A 14,614-nucleotide genomic window follows, 5' to 3' on the forward strand; every position below is an offset into this window, starting at 1 on the left:
TGCATTACCAGCCTTGCCATCCCATCAACTATACAGTTAGGGTGTTCTGTTAGTTTCGCTAGGGCTTCACTGATTAGGCTGAATAAATTTAATATTTCTATTGTATAAAGCAAAACAAGTTGTGTTAACCAAGTTATAAAACTAGGTTAAGGAAATATTTAAGCGGAAGATTCCTGGAGCAACCTGTTAATTTCTTACAATTATTTTGCTTGAAGTGGAAATACTTCAGGAGCATCCTGAGGGAGGAGTTCTCATGTTCGTGCAGAGACACACTGTAGCTATGGCCAGTCTGTGTGCACAGAGCTGTGAATGTACCCAAAGCCTTTTCAATGGACAAATCATAAACAGCAGAGAATTATTTGGATTTTGTATTGTAGGGTTTCACTGGACGCTAATACTAATATTCGCAAACTCATTTCACTTATGACCTGATCCCGACAGTTTTTTTCATCTTAAGTTACTGAACTCTTCAGTAGTTCAACAAAAAACTAAAGCAAAGCCCAAACACTGATTGCTTCAACATTGCCAGGACTCGTTAGCATAACTCATCAAGCCACAGTGTTTGGTTTTTCATTCATTCATTTCCAATGGCTTGTTATCTTTTCGCTTGCCTGCCCCCCTTGTTCCTTCTCAAAGGAGACCCGGCACTTTAAAGTCTCTTGACTCACTCAGTCAAAGGAGCTTTTAGCAGAATTAGTGAGCGAGGGGTCCTGAAGGGCCCTTATCTTGCCAGCTGCCTTTGATTACTGATTGCTGTTTCAAAAACAAAATAAAGCCAAAGCCTTGTGGTGCCCTCACATTGTACGTGGGAAAGCACCAGTATGCCACTTTGATAATCAAAATCAATGACTGTGTTGAAATAAGGAGGAAGGAGGCCAGAACAAGTCCAGTCCAGTCCAGTGACAGTGGGAAAATACCTGCCTGGTGATTTGGAACTACAGTGGATAATAACCTCAGATTAGATGTTTGTCCTGCCCTAAATTTAAAACCTGATCAGAACCCGACCCGGCCAAACAAATCCGAACCCAACCTGATCCTGAGACCTTTGAAATATTTGCATACCAGACCCGACCAGCTCCACAAACATACGCTATTGAAACTAAGAATATAATCTCATTTACTTCCTTTCCTAATAATCCAACACTGCATGATTTAAAAGAAGACAACAACGGGCTTCTTCAAAACTTTGTTACCATAAATAGCTACAGAAGATGCTCTTGCAAATTCACATATTCATTTTGGACAAGCCTATATAATATCAAACCGCTGAATTAACTTTCAACAACAAATATTACATCACAAATATGGCTTTTAACACAGCTACAGGATGAATACATCACTCTGCAGTGTGCTGCTGCAGAGGTGAATTTCTTGTATTTTTGCTGTTATAATTCAGTAATAGTTTTGCAAGATTTGCATTATAGAAAGCCACATGGACTTTTATTATAGCTGAATACAACAATGTTGTAATTTTTCCAAACTGTGGATTTAGACATACCCTTTCCAGCAATATATATATATATATATATACACTCCATCAGATGAACCCACTTTATGTCATGATGGCCATGAGGGCATAATTCATGATATAAAGCAGGTCATGATACAAACCAGGTTTCACATTTGCCTATGACAGCTCATTACGAGTGATAGAAAAAAAGAACGAAAACTAACGTTGAATTAAAGAGCAGTGTTTTAATACTGTACATTTAGTCATTTGTATTTAAACAAAGGCATATAGTTTACTGCAGAACAAATATGTTTTGTACCATTAACTGGAATTAAACAGTTTGTGTCATTACCTAAAAAAACATGAATTGTCGACTGAATAAGTGGGTTTGTGAGACGATTTTAGAGAGGTAATTTCTCACAGAACCTATGGCTTGTGGTTTTTCAAAAATTGTGAAGCAGGAAGTGAGTTTTAGGAAGTATTTGCACATAGAGGAAGAAAAAAGTACTTACTTAAAATGAAAAACTGCATAATCCACTCACTGCTAACATACTGCGACCTGATCTGAGCCTGAACCATAATATAGAAACTACACCCAACCTGACCCGACACTTATTGTCAGATCCCGTCAGACTAAGGCTCTACCACAGATACCTGAACTGTCCACAGATACAGTATACACAATATATTGAAAAAATATGGCTTAAAATATGTTCAGAGCTGGCCCTCTCTCAAGCACAGACTGCCAATTGTGCTAAACTGCGCTGGGGTTATTACCCTGGGATATAGGCTAGACGGCTGCATGTATGTACAGTATTTCATACTTTTTACATCTAGAGAACTGCTTGTCCTGTTGTGTGTGTGTGTGTTTGTGTGTGTGTGTGTGTGTGTGTGTGTGTGTATATATATATATACATGATTTGAATGTGCAAACCATCTCCAGTGGTACCCCAAAATCTCATCCATTTTCAAAGAAATGATTAAAGGCTGGGGGTGGACATTTATTGCCCATTAACTCCAGAATCATTTTTTTACTAAATTGCTTGGTGTCCACTAACCAGGAGGGAGTCCCAATCCTTGTAGGATCTGGAGGAGCGATTATCCAAATGCAATGAAACTTGGTTAGGACTTTCTTTAGCACAAATTATTGAGCTGACATGAAGTAAGCATCTGGGAATTAATGGAAACCATTTACTTGGCAGTTTTCCCGTGCTTTTCTTATATGTATACTATGCATTTACCTGAGTTTACCCTGTTTGCCATGTTTTTAATATGCTTTACCATACCTTTCTGGGATTTACAATGCTTACCTAGGCATTATAGTGCTTCCACTATGCTTGTGCTATGGTAAATACTCATAAGGGCTGATAACCCATAGATCATGGCATTCTTGTTCACCACCTTAAGAAGTATGCTGGGATCTCTGGAATCTGTCTCTCCTGAATGTCCTCTTACCTGTCCGGATGCATGCAGTCTGTTTTCTATGCTGGATGCAGTGGTGTCGCAAACCCAGTCACTTGTGGTGCCTCCCAAGGATCTGTTCTTGGGCCCCTTCTCTTCAATATCTACATGCTTCCCTTGGGTCACCTCATCCGCCAACACAGCCTCATATTTCACTCCTTTGCTGATGACACCCAGATCTACTTAAAACTCAACCCTGGAAGCCCCTTTGCCATGGTCCAGCTCTCAGTTTGCATTCAAGATATCAAGGCCTGGATGTCTGCCAATTTTCTTCAGCTGAACACCAGCAAATCTGAACTCCTAGTAGGATCTAAAACTCAACTTAAGAATCTCAATATAGCTGCTTTGAACCTCGGAAACTGTCTGCTACTGCCTTCTCCCACAGTACGAAGCCTTGGTGTACTTTTTGACAGCAACCTCTCCTTTGATGCCCACGTTTCCTCTGTGGTCAAATCTTCCTTCTACCATCTTCAAAACATATCCGAAGTCCGTTCCTACCTTTCCCTCATGGATGCAGAGATACTCTGTCATGCATTTGTCCCCTCTCGACTCGACTATTGCAACTCTCTCTATGGTGGCCTCCTGGCATGCACCATAAACCGACTGCAGCTAGTTCAGAATGCCGCTGCCAGGATCCTAACCAGATGTAAAAAACATGAACACATCGCCTGTGTCCTGCCCAGCTGCACTCTCTACCTATAAAGTTCAGGATTACTTTCAAAACTCTCTTGCTCACTGTTGCAAAGTGCACCGCCCCTGGGGTATTTATTTGTGTTGTATATTGCATGTAGTGTGTTAATGTTGGTGTATTGTAGTTGATACACAAGATAATATGGGTTATGAACATGAGTGATTTAAAATGTATATTTGTATTTAGGCACGAGGATTGCACAGCACTTCACGTGCAGGTAAAATGTAATATGTGAGCACGGGGAATTGCACTAAATAAATTCATGTGCAGTTTTACCGAGACTCCAATTGAATGATTGATTAGCAATCGAGTCTCAGTACAGCTGCATAAAAGCTGCATGTTTTCACTCACTCAGGGTTGTGTGTTTGTGAGTGGAGAACGGGTGTGGAGAGGAGAAAAGTAAAAACATAAATTAATTTAACTCACCGTATTTGTCTGTTTGTCCACTCGTTTGTTTGTCTGTTTAGTGTTAGTACGTTTTGTTTGTATATTTATTTTGGCTAAAGTGCAGTGTCCTGTGTTTTGTTTGTCTTGCAACCTTTTATTTTCTGCTCTGTTTAATTATTAAATGCTGAGCACAAGCAGCTTCACTGTTGGTTCCTGTTTCTGTTCTGATGTCATCCACTACAGCCATCTTTGTGGCACGTGGTGTCAGTACCTGGATTACCAGTGCCTCCTAGACGCAGACCAGAGCGGAAACCGCAGTTTTTTCTTTGAGGGGGAAAAAAAAGGAGTGTTGGTTTTTTTTTTGTGTGTGGGGAAAAAAAGTGTTTTTGGATTACAAAAAAAATATAATAATAATAAAGAAATGGGGAGAAGAAGCGGGAGAGGAAAGTGGCAGCAATGACTGCAGGATGAGGAGGAGGACACAGAGGAGTTCTGCCTGAAGGCTAGGAACCCAGGGCGATACAACCAGCCGTCGCCAGAATGCCCCCTCTGCGAACAGGGGCATCGCTTTTTAAGCTGTCCCTTCCACAGTTATGAAGAGGAGGAACTAGCGTCCAGATGGGAGGAGCCCAAACATCCTATGCCTGAGTGGGAGGAGCCTGAGCATCCAGCGACCAGAAGGGGGGAGCACAGGAGACTACCGCCCACAAAGGGGGAGTCGGTGCATCCATGGCCCAAGAAGGGGCAGGAGCCCAAACGTCCACAGCCCAAGAGAGAGGTCCCAGGACCTCCCACTGGTCGTTGATCTGCTGTGGGCCAGAGATGGGGAACGTTAGGAATGCTGGGAAGAACTTTACTACCCAGAGCCCTTTGTGAACCCGCCCGCTGTGGTGATCAACTACTTAGCTGCTGATATGGGATTGCCCCAGCAGGTTGCATTCCAAGTAGGAGGAGCTACGCCTACCTGCACCCTCATTGGGCTGAAGGGAGACTACTTGCAGCTCCCATCTCCACCAGCAGCGGAGGATTGCCTGCTGGTTTCGCCTCCAGAGCCAGAGGGAGAGGAGCCGTCTCCAGCGCCAGAGGGAGAGGAGCCATTGCTGCCATCTCCATCGCTAAAGGGAGATTTCCCACCGCTGTCTCCAGAGCAGGAGGGAGAGCTGCACCAGTCCCCTGCAAGTGAGGGAGAGCCACATCAGTACCCTGTAACAAGGGTAGACTACACGCCGCTCCCACTTCCGTCGCCGGGAGACTACACACTGCCTTTACCTCCACCACCACCAGAAGCAGAGCAGCAGGAGCTGCCTCTGCCTCCGCCACCTCCACCGCCAGGAGCAGAGCAGCAGGAGCTGCCTCTGTGTCTGCCACGTCCACCACTAGGAGCAGAGCAACAGGAGTTGCCTCTACCTCCTCCACCGCCAGGAGCAGAGCAGCAGGAGCTGCCTCTGGTCAGGGGCACCCCTCCCAAGTTCTTCTACCGAGGGTCCGCTGCTGCCGTCATCTGGGGCTGCTGGCTCTGCTTCACCTGGGGTCACCGGAACTGCTTCGCCAGGGGTTGCTGTCAGCTCTTCTTGGCCGCAGGGGTCAGTGTGGCCGGAGCCCCACCAGAGGGAGCTGCCGGCTATGAAGAAGAGGGGAGAGGTCAGAAGACCACCTTCCTCAGCAGCCTTTCCACGGCCAGGACTGCCCCGGATGAATGAGTCAGCTTGGAAGCTGTCAGCAGGTCTGCTGACAGCATTGCCCCTGGCAGTTTTTCCGCTGCCAGGGGTGCAACGGGACAGAGCAGCTTTTCCGCTGTGGGAGTGGACCATGATGCTGTCAGCCGTGCCACTACCGGCAGGGGAGCTGACAACATTTTCAGCCATGGGCCCAATGAAGCCTCCCTTCCCTGCCCAAGACTTTGATCTGGACTGCTGGATTTATAAGGGTGGAGGTAGCCATTGAGGCCAGGTGGGGGGGGGGGGGGGGGGGGGGGGGGTGTATGTGGCAAAGTTCTCCACCCCTGGGCTATTCATTTGTGTTGTATGTTGCGTGTATCGTTGTGGAAGGGTGGTGGGTAATTCACTGACTCAGGAGACAGGCAGGTGAACTTGACAACACCGCACAGGTGCCCAGTTTTATTTCAAGGGTGTTTGTTTCTTTAGCCTGCTGAGGGCGCTGTTGGTACGTGGTCTGCTTACCAACTATGGTAAACAGAACCACAGGAATACTAAATGATGGTAAACAGTTCAGGGTGCAAGCGCACTCGTAGGTGCTTCAAACAATAATTCAAGAATAGAAGGCAAAAAGAAAAAGGAAAAATAAAACAGTAACAAAACTACAAAGAAAAGGTGCTGTACTTTGCAGCGATATCCCAGTCGTTGATGCCCGTGCGACCCGGATCACCGACCTACTCTGCTGGCTAACTAGCCTGCTCGGCTATAATATTCCGGGGTCTGCCCAAGGGTTCCCCGCCCTCACTGTCTCACTCTGAAACACTCAGTTTCGTTCTCTCCCGACTGGTTCGCGGTCCTGGACCAGCGCTTCCGCACTCTCGGTGCGTTTAAAAGGGCAGACCTGAGGAAACAACAGAGCGTTAACTTATAGGGCTAACAATCTCCCCAAGACCCGCCTCTCAGCCATTCAGAGAGGGGGAAAGTCCACATACCCACTTTCCCACCTCCCCGTGTCACTGCCATGACTCACACGCGGTTGTTGGACGACTGCCGCCCTCTTCCTGCAGCACCGTGAACACGCCAGCAGAGTCAGCACAGATCTCTCCCTGTTACAATTGTGTTAATTTTATTGTATTGTAGTTGGTACATGGGATAATATGGGTTAAGAACACAAGCGATTTAAAATGTATATTTGTATTTAGGCACAAGGATTACACAGCACTTCCGATGCAGGTAAAATGTAATAATATGTGAGCACGAGGAATTGCACTTTATTAATTCACGTGCAGCTGTACTGCGACTCCAACTGAATGATCGATTAGTAATAGAGTCTCGGTACAGCTGCATAAAAGTTGTGTGTTGAGTGGAGAACGGATGTGGAGAGGAGAAAAGTAAAAACGTAAAGCAAATTAATTTAACTCACCGTGTTTGTCTGTTTGTCCACTCGTTTGTCTGTTTAGTGTTAGTACGTTTTGTTTGTATATTTATTTTATATTTATGTCCTGTGTTTTGTTTGTCTTGCAACCTTTTATTTTCTGCTCTGTTTATTTATTAAATGCTGAGCGCAAGGAAGCGCTCAGCTTCACCAAAACTCCACCTCTCTGTGTCTCTTCTGCGTTAGTTCCTGTTTCTGGTCTGATGTCACCCACTGCGGCCGTCTTTGGGACACTCAACTACAATGCCCTTCATTACACAAGTCCCGAGTACCTCCTCAACTTGCTGACCTGCTATGCCCCTGCCCACAAGCTGTGGTCCTCCGACTCTAGCCTGCTTGTTATCCCCAAGCAAAAGAGCACTACACTTGGAGAACACTGGTTTATCTTTATGGCTCCGACTCTCTGGAACTCTCTCCCAGCTTTGGTGTGTGATGCTCCAACCGTCGCTCGCTTTAAATAAACTCTCAAGACCCACTTGCTCTCTTTTGCTTTCCATGCCCTTTAAGCCTGATATCTGCTGTGTCGTTGCTACTATAACATGCATTATGCATTTTTCACTATTTAATGTATTATGCTTTTTTTTTTTTTTTTTTTTTTTTTTTACTGCATATCATGTATTATGCATTTCTCTGTATTTCAAGTATTATGGATTTTGCATCAAGGAAAGTGCTTTGTGATGGTTGTCCACTATGAAAGGCGCTATATAAAATAAAGATAACTTGATTGATTGATAGCTCTACGTTTAGTATTTACATCCTTGACGGGGGATAAATGTCAATGTAATTTTTTTTTTTATTACACTAATGCCCACCAGGGGGTAGGTTGAGACCAATGACTGAGCTCCACAGGAAAGGCTAAAGCAGTGACAGGTCTCTTGTGTTGCCAGCTTGGACATTATCATGCGCTCTTGAGAGGCATAAGATTAGGAAGGCTGCAGAGGTCCTGGGACACTTCTGACTGTCTGATAACTGGTAGTCCCTCTGTTAGATAGTGGCATATCTTATCCAGATGTCTATTTGTTTATACTGACACCTGCCAACAGTTACCAAGTACACACAAATATTCAAATCCAACTCCCTGGCAAATACATTTTTCAAATAAATTATGTTTCACTGCTGTTCAAATGTATTCTACTTACCAATGCAAGTTTTATCATCAATATGCAAGTAAAAAAAGCAGCCATATTCATACTCATGCCCACCGTTATTTGAGTTAATTGTGATTTTAATTGAAATGAGGAAAAAGGTTGATGAGTGGCTCAGACACGTGCCTAATTGTGAACGGACTTTGCTGTGAAACAGAATTCTGAGAGGTTCTTCAGGTGTGATTTTTTAAAGATGGTTTCGTCAGCCATATCGATATTGAGAATAAAGCACGGTGCAAACTCAATATATACACATTATTAACGACTTCATCTCATTCTAGGCCTTGTGTGCCCAGTTCAGTGTCACCGAGATCAGTCTGCACGCTGTGGACCTACAGATCAGACCCTGCTACCCTGAACATAGCGCTCACTGGCAGGGATATGTCTCATGTAAAGTTCTGCCTTTTTTTCTCCCCCAAAATATTTCGCAACAGAGATTTAAGTCTTTTTTTCTGACCCAGTTCCCATTTACTGTCTGGCCTGGCCGCAAGAATGTTTATTTATGTTTGATTAAATATAAACTTAATACCACATTTGTCATGCTGAAACAGTGACGGTGTGCCACTAAGGGATACACAGCATAAGGAATACACAGCACAGTCATGAACACTGCAAAACAAGCTAACAGGCTCCTAGCAACGTAGGGACACACACACAGTCTGCTAACTCAGGACAGTGTTGTATAGGAATCAGGCAATAAAAACTGCGACACACTTCAATGTAAATGTACTGTGCCTCGCATTACTGATTGAAACACCCTGGTGGCCTTACTAGGAATGTTTCAATCTAAGTACAGCTGGTACACCAGAGTGTAACCATTAACATGTCTCCCTGAAACACTCCATAGTGATAGACACTATTGTTTTGCATTTTTTGCTAAATAGGGCCCACATGTCAAGTATCTTTTTAATCACAAACACATATCACACATTCTTTATAAATACAACCTACCCCCCAGGTACAAGTTCTTCCTGTTGAAAGGGGGCTCTTGTGTGCTTTGGAAGAGCCTTAATCATTTTGGGTGCCCCTGTCTAAGTTCTGTGAATCAAAAATCCATCGTTACAAAACCCAGAACCAAGCCCCACACACCGATTTCTCAAGACACCAACACTTCAAAACACAGAGCCTTCACCCAGCAACAATGCATTCTGTGACGGTCAGGCCTGGAATTTTAAACAGGGAAACATTTATGTTAAACTCTGTATAAATAGAATCTTAATCGTGTCACATTTCTGGCTGCCGTACAAATACCCCATCTGAAACCATAAAAGGTAAAGCTCTTGAGCTGGAAGATAGTGGCTTTCCAGAGCCTTCCCTTTCAGAGCTGCTAGCTCTGGGGTTATGTGCTGAGAGCCCACTGACTCCCTGCTATGGAATTCTCAGGTGCCCAGTGTGTATCAACACTGTTGGAACCTGCCTGGAAAACAGGCTCTTTTCAAGCAGATTTAATACTGGAGCACAAAAACGATGTAATCTTAATACAGCTGCCCTGATATGTATAGAGATGTTCATTTGGCAATGTCTTGCAATGCTCCCTTGATATTGCACACTTTGATAGCACATATTGTCACAAAGACGGCTGTTGTGGGTAAGTCAGACCAGAACCAGGAACCAAAAATTAAACAACAGAGAGGTGGAGTTTGGTAAAGCTGAGTGATTGTTTTCCTCAGCATTGAATAATTGAAAAGACAGAAAATAAAAGGTTGTAAAGACAAACAAAACACAGGACACAGCACTGGCAGCCAAAACAAGGAGACAAACAAAAATGAACTACACAGACAAACACGAACTTATTTACTTTAGTTCTTACTTTCTCCTTCTCCACGCCCATTCTCCACTCACCGAACACACAACCCAGAGTGAGTGAAAACATGCTGCTTTTATGCAGCTGTACCGAGACTCGATTGCTAATCAATCATTCAACTGGATTCTTGGTACAACTGCACATGAATTAATAAAGTGCAATTCCCTGTGCTCGCATGGTATTACATTTTACCTGCACGTGAAGTGCTGTGCAATCCTTGTGCCTAAATACAAATATACATTTTAAACACTCATGTGCATACCCCATATTACATCCCGTGTACCAATGACTATACACCAACATTAACACACTACACGTAACATACAGTACCGAAATACACACAGGGGTGGGACAACATTGCCACATATGCTCCCCCCCCTTGTGCGTAGCACACTTGGCCTCAATGGCCACCTCCCCCCTTAAAATCCCAAAAGTCTTGCTCAAAGTCCCGGGCCAAGAACGAGGACTTTAAGGGGTTCATGGGTGGAAATGTTGCCAGTAGCCAGGCTGCTACTGGCCATGCTGTCAGCAGACGTACTGACAGTGGGGCGAGTCTCTTCTTATGCTGTACCACTGGCAGTGGAAATGCTGCCAATGGCAAGGATGTCAGCAGATGTTCTGACAGCTCCCAGACTGACTCCTTCAGCCGGGGCAATTCCAGCAGCAGAAAAGCTGCTGGGGTTGGTAGTCTCCAGACCTCCCCCAAGATCTCCAGCAGCGAAACTGCTGCAGGGGGGGGTGGTCTCCTGACCTCTCTCCCCTTCATAGCCGGAAGATCCCTCTGTTTGGGATCTGGCCACACTGACCCCTGCGACCAAGCAGAGCTGATGGCCACCCCTGGAGAAGCAGTTCTGGCGACCCAAGGTGAAGCAGAGCCAGAGCCGGCATCCCCTGGTGATGCGGAGCAATAGGCAGCCCCAGGCTAAGCGGAGCGGCAGGCAACCTCAGGCGATGCTCAGCAGCAGGCAACCCCAGGCGATGTGGAGTAGCAGGCAACCCCAGGCGATGCGGCGTGGCAGGCAACCCCAGGTGATGTGAAGCAAGGCAGGCATCCTTGGGTGAAGTGAGGCAGGCATCCTTGGGCGAAGCGAGACAGACATCCTTGAGCAATGATGTACTGGTGGTCAGGACAAGCTGGGATGCGGGTTTTGGTCCTCTCTTGGCAACTGCGGCTGGGCGGTTCTTCCCCGTGCTTCCCTCAGCAGCCTATGCAAGGGCTGCTGAGGACCACCAGTATCCAGTCCTGGTCCTTCTGGTGAAGGAAGATGCAGCTTCTGCTCCTCTCCTCGTGATGGTGGGGGAAGTGATATCAACAGGCATTCACCCTCTGCTGGTGGACAGGACCCCAGTAGGCATTCACCCTCTGCTGGTGGACGGGAACCCAGCAAGCATTCACCCTCTGCTGGTGGACGGGGACCTAGCAGGCATTCACCCTCTGCTGGTGGAGGTGGCGGTGGAGAGGCAGAGGCAGCTCCTGCTGCTCTGCTCCTGGCGGTGGAGGTGGTGAAGGCAGAGGCAGCTCCTGCTGCTCTGCCCCTGGTGGTGGAGGTGGCAGAGGCAGAGGCAGCTCCTGCTGCTCTGCTCCTGGCGACGGAGGCGCGTAGTCTCCTGGTGACGGAGATGGGAGCGGAGTGTAGTCTACCCTTGCTACAGGGGACTGGTGCGGCTCTCCCTCTGTTGCAGGGGACTGGTGCGGCTCTCCCTCACTTGCAGGGGACTGGTGCAGCGCTCTCTCACTTGCAGGGGGCTGGTGCGGCTCTTCCCCTCTTCTGGGAGCGAAACCAGCAGGCATTCTTCTTCTGCTGGTCGAGATGGGGACAGCAGGCAATCTTCATTTCCTTCTCTCTGGAGACCCTGCTACCTGAGCTGCAGTTCCCTTTATTACTGCCTCCAGGTAGCAGAGGACCAACTCCACACCCTCCAGGGTGTTGGGTGTGTGCTCTCGCTCCCAGGCCTCCCATGCAAGGGCTGCTGAGGACCACCAGTATCCAGTCCTGGTCCTTCTGGTGAAGGAAGATGCAGCTTCTGCTCCTCTCCTCGTGATGGTGGGGGAAGTGATATCAACAGGCATTCACCCTCTGCTGGTGGACAGGACCCCAGTAGGCATTCACCCTCTGCTGGTGGACGGGAACCCAGCAAGCATTCACCCTCTGCTGGTGGACGGGGACCTAGCAGGCATTCACCCTCTGCTGGTGGAGGTGGAGGTGGAGAGGCAGAGGCAGCTCCTGCTGCTCTGCTCCTGGCGGTGGAGGTGGTGAAGGCAGAGGCAGCTCCTGCTGCTCTGCCCCTGGTGGTGGAGGTGGCAGAGGCAGAGGCAGCTCCTGCTGCTCTGCTCCTGGCGACGGAGGCGCGTAGTCTCCTGGTGACGGAGATGGGAGCGGAGTGTAGTCTACCCTTGCTACAGGGGACTGGTGCGGCTCTCCCTCTGTTGCAGGGGACTGGTGCGGCTCTCCCTCACTTGCAGGGGACTGGTGCAGCGCTCTCTCACTTGCAGGGGGCTGGTGCGGCTCTTCCCCTCTTCTGGGAGCGAAACCAGCAGGCATTCTTCTTCTGCTGGTCGAGATGGGGACAGCAGGCAATCTTCATTTCCTTCTCTCTGGAGACCCTGCTACCTGAGCTGCAGTTCCCTTTATTACTGCCTCCAGGTAGCAGAGGACCAACTCCACACCCTCCAGGGTGTTGGGTGTGTGCTCTCGCTCCCAGGCCTCCCATCGCTCCCTGTCCATCAGCCACAGGACCCGGATGGCTATGGGCATGGACTGGGCCTCCAGCCCCGCATTCTCCTGGATCCACTCCCACAGCCTGACGGCATCTTCTGCCTTTACAGGTCATTCCATAACCATAACAAAGGAACAAATCGCTCGGCCGCACACCCTGATATACCTTCAGTCACGCCCCCTTTGAAAGCAAGTGTAATCACGTCTCATCCAATCCATGACTGACACATCACCTACCGCAGGCAGTATTTATTTATTTATTGATTCATATTTTGTCTGGTGGCTAACTACGTCTTAGAGAACACTTTGTGATATTAATATAGTCAAAGGGTGACAGTAAATTGCCCAGTAATATTAGTACAGTTAGAGGGCGACAGTAAATCACCCAGTGATATTAATATAGTTAGAGGGTATCAGCAAATCCCCCAGCGATATTAATATAGTTAGAGGGTGACGGTAAATCCCCCAGCGATATTAATATAGAGGGTGACGGTAAATCACCCAGCGATATTAATATAGTTAGAGGGTGACAGTACTTCGTTCCAACAATGTGTTTTCAAAATGATACTCTAGTCTTTAATTAACTCCTTTTTTTTAAAAGAGAAAAAAACATGTTAATGTTATACTATGATAAACAAACACCTTGAGAGAGCGAAAAACAACTTGGATTATATTACTTAGTTGTTTGGTTCTAGTTTTTGAAAATTAATAGATGGGTTACACTTTTTTTTGTAGGAAATGCTTAAAAATATGACCCTGTGTATTTACATTAGGGCTGTCAATCAATTAAAAATGTTGATTGGTTAATTTATGAGCATTAGTTGATTAAGCCAATAATAAAAATCTTTATGTAGCACCTTTCATAGTAGGCCACCATCACAAAGTGCTTTACAACATACGAGACTAAGGTGTGTGAACTATGCATCTGTTGCAGAGTCACTTACAACGTCTCACCTGAAAGATGGAGCACAAGGAGGTTAAGTGACTTGTTCAGAATCACACAACAAGTCAATGGCTGAACTGGGATTTGAACCAGGGACCTCCTGCTCATTAGCCTGTTTCTTTAACTGCTGGACCACACAACCTCCTATAAACCATGCACATTTTTAATAAAGGGGACAATTTTATAGCTGCTGTCCTGCATCGTAATACTAAAAAATCAATACAATCTAAAAAATTAAATAAAAAAAACCCAAAAGGAATTTGATCTTTTTAAAAGCATTTTTATTATTATTTTTATTTTTGTAAATGTAACGCATTTTTACAGAACCACCATTCTTTCTGGTCACTATCAGTCACATTCCCGAAAACACAAGACAGCTGAGCTGCAATTCAATTGTCGGTTAGTGTCCCATTACAGTTTCGTACTTGGCTTCCTGTATTTCTGCTTTTACTCGTTCTGAATCTTCTTAGAGGAACCTGAGAACACTGTGGCTATTGACAAGCAATTACTTAACGTGCTGTGGTAGTCAGAAATCAGAGAAAGTAATTCCACATAATTACCTCTATTTGACGAATCTGTGCCTTCATCATGTCCACTGAATGCCTGTTCTTGCTTGTCAAGGTAAACAACAGAATCAATCAAGCGTTTAGAAGCTCACAGATGTTTTCTTAATTGCTCATTGTGATGTATGGTACCCCTACGCTTCTGCTCATCCAGTTGGACATCAACCCAAGTTTGTTAAAAAAATGTGAGTGTTACAGCGGCTTGCAAGTGAGTTTGGGAACCCTCATGTTTTTGTGCTGACTTTGTTAGATATCCTTAGATTGCTATAGCCAGTGGTGTTCCATATCACCTTTTTTGTACTGAACAAAAGACAGTTCCAGCAGTACTTTTTTTAAATTGACAGCTACTAGTAAGCCACTGAA

General features: G+C 46.0%; 1 protein-coding gene across 6 annotated transcripts in view; it reads right to left on the reverse strand.

Annotated features, from left to right (window-relative positions):
* Positions 1-14,614, reverse strand: part of cacna1g (calcium channel, voltage-dependent, T type, alpha 1G subunit) — a 188,466-nt gene that overhangs the window by 117,417 nt on the left and 56,435 nt on the right. The gene's annotated exons all lie outside the window — the stretch shown is intronic.

Source organism: Polyodon spathula, chromosome 20 (assembly GCF_017654505.1).
Source record: "Polyodon spathula isolate WHYD16114869_AA chromosome 20, ASM1765450v1, whole genome shotgun sequence".
NCBI classification, from domain to species: Eukaryota; Metazoa; Chordata; class Actinopteri; order Acipenseriformes; family Polyodontidae; genus Polyodon; species Polyodon spathula.